Source organism: Culex pipiens, chromosome 2 (genome assembly GCF_016801865.2).
Source record: "Culex pipiens pallens isolate TS chromosome 2, TS_CPP_V2, whole genome shotgun sequence".
NCBI classification, from domain to species: domain Eukaryota; kingdom Metazoa; phylum Arthropoda; class Insecta; order Diptera; family Culicidae; genus Culex; species Culex pipiens.
Window position 1 is genome coordinate 185,542,447 of NC_068938.1, and position 10,877 is coordinate 185,553,323.

Consider the following 10,877-nt stretch of genomic DNA (forward strand, 5'->3'; position numbering starts at 1 on the left):
CGCGGCTGGCGTGCTGTTAAGGCTATGAGCCATTCTTTAAGCTTTGGAAGGGGGGAGTCGTCTTAGAGTTGGTAACTGATGGGTTTTAATCCACGTGGCCTCCTTCTTGGGCTTGGAGCGAGAGTTTGTGACTTATTGGAAATGTTATGATATTTTAAGTTTCAACTTCAATAATGTAAACTAACTTTGTTCTACAGACACCAGAGACATGACTCCGTGTCAATCTTCAAGATCACTTCACGCTCTCCTCCGCAGACTGACTAACGATCGCCGCCGCCGCCATAGATCATTAGACGAACGAACAAAAGCTTCAACAAACTAACAATCATACAGCAATCACCAATCACTAGTTAGTTAGTCTTTTCAAAGGTACACACGCGCAGCAAAAAAGTAGGACATCAGAATGTATCACAAAGAATCAGCAACTGCGAGATGAAAAATTACCGGTAAACGGACGTTATTTACATTGTTACACGCAGCAGCAGCTGTAGCTGAGAGAACTTGGAAGCTCAACACACAGACAGAGGAAGATTTTTCAATTTAAATAATAATGATCGCGAGCGCGCTCAGGTTTGTTTATCGATAAATCTCTTCCTCATTCCCCCTACCCCTGTTTATCGATGATCGAAACTCCCGAGCAAAGTGAGGAATTCACGTGCGCACACGTACCTGCTGCTGCTGGAAAAGTGACATGAAGAAGAACTCGCGGCGGGAAGAAATGGAAGAAACAGGGAAGAGAGCGCGAGATGATGTATTATTTGCTTACGATTATACCAAACCAATCATTTGAATATCAACGGAGACTGAGAGAGCGGAAGAAGCGAGCGATAAGCAATCGATAGTGATCGGTGGGGTTTGGAGAAGGCAGTGTTGTCAATATTTCAAACACAAACATTGTTTTAGTGGTCATGATGAAAACACAGCAAATTTTTATTTTGCTTGAAAATAAAAATATAATTTATATAGTTTGGCCGATTTTCGATCACCACTATTTTTTATGTTTACGGGGTTGAAATGATGTTTTTCAGTGATAAATCCACGAAAAACAGCAATTCAAACCCGAAAACATAATTTATATAGAATCAGACTTACCTTTTGACGGGTGCGACAACGGTTTGCTATGATACCGGTTTTTCTATGCGCACCATTTCTCGTCACGACCCAAACCCGACACAGCTCGGTAGCTTGATCAGTGCACCGAAACCGAAGTTTGGTGTGACGGCGGTGTGGAGCGGGTACACAAAACTGACATGGTTTCTGCGCCTACCACACGGGAGAAGTTTGGAACTCTTGATGCCTAGCAAGCGAAATCGAACTCAATAGTTCTTAATGGTGTAGTTGTCAAAGGTAGTGCAATGTTAAGTTAAAGGTTCTTGGTTCGAATCTCGACATTAATTATTTTATTTTTTAAATGATTTTTATTTGTTAAGAATAATTGTTTGGGAATAGAATTTCGTAGTGTCATGAAAAATAAACTTTAACTTCTCGTGCATATAATCCTGAAATAGGCATTTTCACTCAAACCTGCCTGCATAATATGTAGCGTTTTCTCTATTCCACTACAAAAATCCATTCAATTTTCTAACTCTTTGACTAAAGCGTCGCAGGTTCGAAAAAGTTACTTTAAAAATGTATATAATCAGTAATTTTGACAGCAAATATTGAAAAAAAAACCTCAAAAATATTTGTACTCAGGATTGAACCAGGAACCTCGTGGTTAAAAGACGGAGACAACAACCGCCAAGCCATTCCGAAGTTGTGAATGATGGCTGACAAACCTCAATCAAAACAATGTCGCCTCCGGTTTACTTGGATCAACCATATGTTGAGTTGCATCCTTGGTAAACAGTTGGGTGCACCGGTGGTGTACCAAGGTGCTTTCGGTACAGTTGCTATGGTGTGACAATAAACAGCTCGGTTTGGTTTCTAGAGTGACACGAAAACCGCACCACGGCGCACCAGATCTTGGTGTTCAGTGAAGCCTGTATAGAATATAGGACTTTATTTCAAAACTTCACTCCACAAGCTTAATAGTGTTCTATGCAGACGTGCATCGGCACTCAATAGCACTTGACAGTTTTTCTAAGGCCATGGCTTGGCAAAGGCACCAAATCAATTTGTTTTATACAATAAGTATGTTTTTTTCATTGCACTATAAGTAACTGAACGACCGAAACCTTTATCTTCACTTATTTGCCAGTTTTAGCGATGAAGTGCTATTTGAGTGCTAAATAGCACATTTAGCACTTGAAATCTTTGTGTTATTCAAATCACTATTAATTTGTTGGTAATGCACATTGTATAGTGAAAAACGATAATTATAGACATCGAACTAAAGTTTGATGTGTTGCACAGTGAGCAAAGATTCACTATGCCGGTTTGCTTAGGCCATCATCTCAAAATGTGGTGAAGTGCTATTGATTGCCGATGCACGTCTGGTTCTATGTGCTATTTTTAGCTTATGTGCTAAATATGAGCGAAATTGGTCAATATTTACTCATTTATACTCGAGAGTCAAGTACTTTATGCGAAAAATTTGGCGCTATTTTAATTCAATTTTTCTCAAAAGTGATATTCTCATAGGATTTTTAATGCTCCTCAATTTTGTCCAACAGACCAACAAAACCTGTACAAATTGGTCCTAAAAATTTATGACACGGAGAAAAATGTGTTCCGTAAATCTTGAATTTGGGAACACCTAACAAAGAGTTCAAATTTCATGGTACGTTTATCATAAAGGTACCATGGAATTTGAACATTTTGTTTGTGGTTCCCATTATCATGAATGTTTGTTAACGACTTGTATTTCTTTGTCATCAATAAAAAGTAATTCATGCCCGATTTGATCAATTTTAATTAATTTGACACGTGAAAGCGAAAACTATTGAAATTGAATGGAGCAGTTCTTGTGAATTTCAAATAAACCTGTTATTTTTTTTAAGAGTGTAATATATAATATTTATTTTACGCGAGTTTTACTTTTTAACATTAAACTTGTAATGCCGATGTTTTTATTTCGAATTTTTCAAGAAAATCTTTACTTTTCTTGTTTCATGTATATCTTTTTCATATTAAGTATTTGATTTTGCATTTATCTTGTTCAGGTTATGTTTGTCTTATTCTACCACTTCCTATTATTACCTTTTGCCACTCTGTTTTTTTTTTCAAAAATCAAATCAAGCAAAAAATTAAAACGTGACTGTAGAAATATAACAAATTTTTATTGTCACGTTTTAATTTTTTGCTTGATACCATTGTCATTTAAATAGTAGAAAAATACGTAAAGGCTTAGTCTAGGAAATTAAAAATATTTCTGCGTACTTAACTTAACAAAAACAAAAAAAGGGCATTGTTTGTGAAAAAAATAGCCAAACACTGAAAAAAACGATGGTAACATTCATCAGATTGTGTGTCAAAAAATGTGTAATAATACATCAGAAACTGATGAACAGTTGTTGGTGAATTTTCATCCTTTCAAAATTCAACTTTTTTTGCTGTGAATTTGACCCCAGAAATTTCATTTTTTTAAAATATTTGCTAAAAGGCATAAAATAAGTCTAAAATTATTCTTTCCAATGCTTTAAAAATCGAAAATTGATTGAAAAATTGATTTACGGCGAATTTACAGATCAACAGCTTCCAATTGAAAATTTCGAACAGTTTCGATTGAAAATTTAGAGCCGAATGGGTAGCACTTCAAAATAACTTATTTTTCGTAATTTTATTTCTTCTCAAGGGTATATCTCAGTAACCAGAGCAAAATCGGATCAACAACATCTGAAAATAAAAATAGTAGAGAACTTTTTAGGCTTTTTAAACATTTTACTTTGTTGTAGAGATGGACACTATTTTAAAAATACTATAAAGAGCATTTTTTATAAAAACGAAACCTAAAAATGGATTTAAATGAAAAACGGTGAATTTAATCAAAAATCACAGATGTACTTTGCGTTTTCGTTTCAAGCAACTATTAGAAAAAATCATGTTGAAAAACAAAACATTTACCGAACCAAACCGTCGGATGTTTGCATTTTTGTCCACCTATCGAAGGATTTTTTTCAACTTTATCTACAATGTTGTCGAAGACTTGGTGTCTTCGATCACAAAATCCCTTTACAAGATACAGATTTTCGAATATTTGCAAAGCACTTTTCTATGCACTATGGCTCATTTGGACCTAAGAAATCGATGGACAAAGTTTCATCCAAGTCAATAAGTACAATAAAAAGTCGATTTGTAAAAACAAACACATACCTTAAAAAATTTGAAAAAAAATCAATCGACGGTATACACAAAAAATGGAAAAAATAGATTTTACAAAGTTACCCTAAAAGAGATTTTATGCAAAAAAAAAGTCTATTATTATTAAATTTGAAAATACATGCAAAAATACAAAAAAAAACCTTACAGGATTCAGAGGTTTGAGGTAAAAAAAGGGTTGATTGTAAAAAAAAGAAAACAAAACAAAATTTTCTTACTAAATGCTTGTGGTTTACAGTTACACTTATGTTCATATTTTGCTAAATATTAATTGCTTTAAAACTGTGATGGTATATAATGAATTTAACTTTCACGATTTTCCGGTTTTTTTCCAATTTAATAGCACACCACCAACCAACCAGATTACATCACACCTGGCATCCCTGCCATAAACCAATAAAATCAAGCACGAGGATCGCGCGCTGGATCCGATCTCCTCCCCCGCAATTTTCCGTTAGTCCCACAGTATCATTATTATTGTTGCTGCTGATGTTGCTGCTAGTGGTGGTGTGGCCCCGGTGCGCATCGTGTCATTTGATTTATGAACTCAGACCATCAGATCCACCAACCAACCAACCACATTCAGCAGTCCCAGCACCCAACCCCGGTGAGAATTTGGACGCAACAGGAGGTCGACATGGATTTGTTTAGCCTGCACGAACCAACTCCCAGCCAATCTGGCTGGGATTTGATTTGAAGAAAGGGTGGGAGGAATGCGGTGTATGGAATACGAATACGTCACAACCACAGCGCGATCAACCGGCAATCAGCAGGGAGGAACGCTCAGGTGAACGAGGAAGCCACACCTGAGTGAGTATTAGGGATAAGTAGGGTTGAGTAAAAATAATATCGGTTTGTCAAATATAATTTTATTTATGAATCCTTAATTTTAGCTTGAAAATTTAAAATTTAAAAAATACCAATTTATAATCATCTTCAACAAGTCAATTGAACCCCGCTTGTCCCTAAAACGAAATGCAACCTAGCAGTCTCCGATGGTGAGCTGATGGTCCCAAAAAGTGCCCGGGGCGACCGATTAGATTAATAGTGTTTTGAACATCACTTTCGCTGACTAAGCCCGACCACACTGTCCTATGTGGTTTGGATGGGGCTAGGCTCGTTACCTGGACGGTAAGTCTAAAACGGCGTGTATTCAATATGCGGTGCCGGCTGTTATTATCACCTTAAGCGCTAATTTTTGCACATTGTAATCGTTTTATGCTGCACCGCGCGTACGCTGAGGGGGTTGATATTTTTATGGATTTTCTAAGTGATGTTTTGAAATGATTTTCTTCTTCGTTCGTTTTAGCTAAATTACGTAAGACCTTTTGATCATGATGTCGTCGTACTTGATGATGGTGTGGTCGAGGTTAAAATCAAACCATCATTAAAATGAGAAATAAAACTCACACTTTTACAATCGTTCGCAGCACTCGCACAAATCGATGATTGTGAAATATCTAACATGACTCTTCGAAACTATTTAGAAAAATACTTATGATTCATGGTTTATGTAATCTGTTTTACCGTTTGAAGTCAGTTGTAACAGTAGGGGAATCAAATTTACCCATTTTCAAAAAGAAGTGTTTTACCTCACAAATTATGACAATATTTAAGCAAAAGATACCTTCTAGAAACAAAAAAAAATGAATAAATTAAAAGCGATTAAAATCGGGCGTTCAGCTTAGGAGGTTGCAACATTTTTTTTCTATTTTTTTTTAAATAGAAGAAATTTAAACAAACATTGAAAACATTATCATAAGGCCACCACATTTTTTCAGATCTTCTTGTTTTCTTCGCCTTCAAAACTTTTCCAAATCAGCGAAAACATTTTTTTGTAAAAATATTTTTTTATTGAAGATACTTTAAATCTGGTTTAATTTGACTTGAAAATGATTATCAACGTAAATAAATGCATTTTACTTTTTTTCAGTTGATTGCACGACGAATTCCATTGAATTTTGAAGTTTGTTGAAAACTTTTTTTCACAAGAGGCATGGTTAAGGGACAGAAGCTTTGAAAAAAATGTACTAAGATGATGATTTTTTTTATAACTGCTCTCAAAATGGTATTATTTCATCAAATTTTAAACCTTTTTTATCTGCCACAGACTGCTATTTTAAATGCATTAAAACCTTAATCAGTAAGACTTTTGTTAACATAATTGAGATTTTTTTTTCTGATAATGTAGAACATTAGTTTGACCTGTTATTTCAAAATTATTTTTTTGATTAGATTATCAGCCCATTAAAATAATTGCCATATAATTTTTAACATTTTTAACTATTTGTAGTGTATATTGTAGAAGTGTAAAAAAATTTATAAAATATAATTAAGATCAGTCAAATAAAACCCTTTAATGCTTTGAATGACGAAATGACACATTATTTAATCATAAACCGATGCAAAAAAATATCTGTCAGCAACAGCAAATTGAGTTATTGAAAATAAAATATTCATGTAGAACAAATTGAATAACCTTTTAAATTGTTTGTTTATGACAAAACAATTTCTAAATTATGAAAATTAAACTTCTTAATCATATAAAATCTGAACATCTTCCAGCTATTTTAATTTGCTTTTTTACACGTTTACACGTTTTTACTATAATCTTACAGTATAATTTCAGTTATATTCGAAATTTTAAAATGAAACGGAAACAATCAGATTCTTCTGCCTAAATCAAAATAACGGAAATTATCAGCAGTATTAAAAGCGGCAAAATTAGAGTTTTTTTCCCATATTTTCGATGCAAAAGTCTACTGAGATGCTCACTTGCTATATTCGGTGAAATTTACTTATGTTTTGAAGCACGTTTTTTTTTAATGAAACATTTTAAATTATATTTACCAGATTTTCATCAAATTGTTCATTTTTGGAAAAGATTTGTAAAAACAAAATGGCAAATGTACAAGGAATTTTAAGATAAAATGAATCGTAAAAACGATTTATGAAAAATGAGAGGAACACAAAGAAATATAAAATGTGAATACGAAGATTACCGTAAACTGGGGTGACTTTGGTAGCCCGGGGTGACTTTGATAGGTTTTTAAAATGCCCGTCAAATTAAAATCTAAACATATTTGAGAATTTTGAGTATGTAAGCATTAAGGGATAGCTTGTTATCGAACATATATGCAAAAATGTGACTGTTACATTGGATGTATCAAAATAAGTGGCCAAATCAAATTTCTATCAATGTCACCCCGGGCTATCAAAGTCACCCCAGTTTATGGTACCTGAATAATACTTTCAACAGCCTAATGTGACAATATTTTCAAACCATTTTAACCCAACCTCTAGGGACCATCCACAAACCACGTGGACACTTTTTTGGTAATCTCAACCCTCCCCCATCCTCGTGGACAATTGTCCATACGAAAAAAATTATCGGGGATCGATAACGATAACGATAGTTCTATCGTTATCGTCGGGACGAAAATTTGAGTATTTTCGAAAAGATATTGTAATTTGTGAAAATTTTAGTATTTTCCGAATAAAATGAAAAACCCAACGAAATTTCAATTCGTTCGATACCCATATGGCAAATTATGAAAATTTGAGTATTTTCGAAAAGTACGGTATTTTGTGAAAATTTTAGTATTTTAGCAAAATACTTAAATAAAGTTAAAAAAAAAACATTAAAAATTTTGCTTCGTTTGATACCCATATTGCAAATTATGAAAATTTGAGTATTTCGAAAAATACGGTATTTCGTCTCGACGATAACGGTAACCATTATCGTTATCGTCAGACGATAATATTATCGATTAATAACTAAATAATTTAATGAAAATTCAGTATTTTTTGTAATGTCCTAGACCTCTTCGCATTTGTTCTACAATTTAAATGCAAAATTTTTAAAAAATTACTGTAAAATCATGAACAAACTAAAAAGGCAAAAATTAAAATTAGAAAGCGGTAGAAAAAGCCATATGCTATCAGAAACAAACATAAAATAAACATGATAAATGCGAATAAAAACACTGAAATTGAAACAAGAATAACATAAAACAAGAGATGTAAAGTTTTTCACAAAAAAAAAGTTTCTTAAATTCACCTGAATAAATTAATGTTTTAAAAAATCAAATATTTACCAACAAATTGCAATTTCCCATCTTAGATTTTGGCAGTAAATTGTAATTGTAATTGTACTGTCCTAATACGATCAAGTGACGTAAACGCAAAACACCAAATTTAGGAGATTCCAAAGTTATTCTCTATACGGTAAAGATGCCAAATTCCCATGTTGTAAAATGTCTACTGTCATAGGACCTAAATGATAAAGATTTTATTTTTGAATGCTTCACTGACGTCTGACCGACGTAGGCGACAGAGTACATTTTGGTGCACAAGTTTTTGTCTTTCTTTTTTTTAGGTTTTGAAAGAATATGGAATTTTGTTGTCGGCTTCGATTCGTTGTCTGACGACAGGGCAAATTTTATTTTATCCGTTTTGTAAATTTAACAATTACGACTGTAGAAACTCATACTCAAGACAAGATTAGTAATTGTTTGTCACTGCTTATATCTCAAAGAGAAAGAAACTTTTGTTTTTCTCTTTTTAACGCAAAACAAGAAACAATTGTTCAAACATTTCTTATAACAACTTTTGCTCCATCCTCAATGTACTGTGCGATCTTTCCCTTGATCGCACAAACAATTCCGGGAATTACTGTAATTAATTTTATTACATTCACACGGGTTTGTCACTCTTCCGCTCGCCGATTGTCGTGGTTTGAGTGTAAATATATGTATTTTTTTTTGTGTTCTCTTCTGTACTGTAACTGTGACGTGTTATCAAATAGCTAATTATCATTACCTCGCCCGAGCACCGACACAGTCACATCGATCACCGGACGGTTTCATCAAACTTTCCACCAAGATTTAGCCACGACTTATGTGTATTTGTGCATGCTCTCACACAGCTGTTGTTGTGATTTTGTTATTTACTACTTACATGTTCTTGTTACGTTTTTCCCACTTTTGCTTCTCGCGCTTTATGTTGAATTGTTTTATTACTGCTTCTTCGTCGTGTTCTTCTTGTTCCGTTTTTCTGTCAGTTGCTTTACACTAACTATATAAGCTTCGAAATAAATACACGCTCAGCTGATATGATGCCGATTGGCTCTCGTATACGATCAGACACTTCCAGAGATTGTTTTTTTTTCTTGTTTCTTCTTTATTGCTGATTTAACAGGAATAATTATGGCACGGTGCACACTTGTATTTACGAATTTATAGAAATCAAAATCATGCGTTCATTGATAATTTTTCTTCGTTTCATTCACTTGAGTCACAACACAGCTTTTCAAGATTTTATTAAATTTGAAATTGATTTCTTTAGAATAGCACCTTACTATAATTGAGATTATTTAATAAAGAAACTAAAATTACAATAGATTACAATAGAAGAACAAACGCACTAGTCAATTTTTTCCTCCGTTGCACCATCACAAACACCCTTCCAAGAGTTCCAAGAGAAAACGATGCAAGCCGGATGGTGGCCGAAACGCAACTAACCGACCAACCGAGCCCGAAGTCTGTGGTCAGCAGCGCATAAGCTTCTCTCACTCTTCTAGTCTCACGAACAAAAACTGGTCGGTGGTTGCGCCGGCAGCTCGCGAGCTTGAAGCAGGATGTGGCTCAGCTCCGGCTCGCTCACACTCTCTTTCTTTTGTGGATGATGTTTTCTGTTTTGTCTATTGTCGGTTATGGTGCTGGTGGTGGGCTGACAAAAAAAGCCGCCTCTCTGTTACGATGACCGACTGCAGGCACCAAGCAAGATTCGTTATTTTGGAGGGTGAATTGAGGAGTGTAAGTGATCGTAGCAACGAGACTAAACAGAAATTGATCACGGCTGGAAAAAGAAAAAGAAATTAGGAATGATGAGTTTTGATAATTCGAATGAATTTATAACGGTGTGACACCTTTTACTGAAAATTGAAAATGATGAACAAATTTAAAGTATATATCTTGACTTTTTTTTGATAAGGTCCGATAAACAAAAGTAAACATTGAGTGTATCCCGCTTACTCCGATGGACTTTGACATAAGGTGTGAAAGGGATACACTCAATGTTTACATTTGTTTATAGGACCTTATCAAAAAAAAGTCAAGATATTTGAATTCTTTCTCTGTTTTAATAAGTTTAAGACTTATTGAAAAATAAACGAATAATTCTAAAACATGAACATGTGTTATTTTCAAAGCGCATAAAAACATGGTAACAGTTATCAATTACAGAAAGATTGCAAATTAAATTACCAAAAGGCAGCAGAAAAATTAAAAATAATTATTTTCAAGGAAAAAATTAGTGCAAACGATTTGAAATAGTTTGTTAAATGATAAGTATTCAAGTATAATTGAATGAGGCACATGCAGACGTCTTTATTACATTTTAGTTTTGAGAACAAGGTCGACACATTAAGATGAAATTAGCAATTTTTCAAACTTTTAACAGTAACATAGCTGTGAAATGCAGTTTGGGGTACCTTTGTTTTCAATATTTTGCTTAAAATTTGATTTTATTTTCTCTCACCTTGACCGGGACCGAACGACAAACCTTTAAATAAATAATTGTTATAGTCTTGCTAAAATAAAAACGAAAATTAAATA

The 10,877-nt window shown here is 33.9% G+C and overlaps 1 protein-coding gene across 3 annotated transcripts in view; it reads right to left on the reverse strand.

Annotated features, from left to right (window-relative positions):
- Window positions 1-10,877, reverse strand: part of LOC120415444 (protein N-terminal asparagine amidohydrolase) — a 120,046-nt gene that overhangs the window by 27,104 nt on the left and 82,065 nt on the right. The window contains exon 1 of one of the 3 annotated variants that reach the window (XM_039576992.2): window positions 9,220-9,796. The exons of 1 other annotated variant lie outside the window; for it this stretch is intronic. The gene's annotated coding sequence lies outside the window, so the exon portion shown is untranslated. Of the gene's footprint in view, window positions 1-9,219; window positions 9,797-10,877 lie in introns of those variants that run through there. One more of the 3 variants, XM_039576993.2, reaches the window with a different exon arrangement.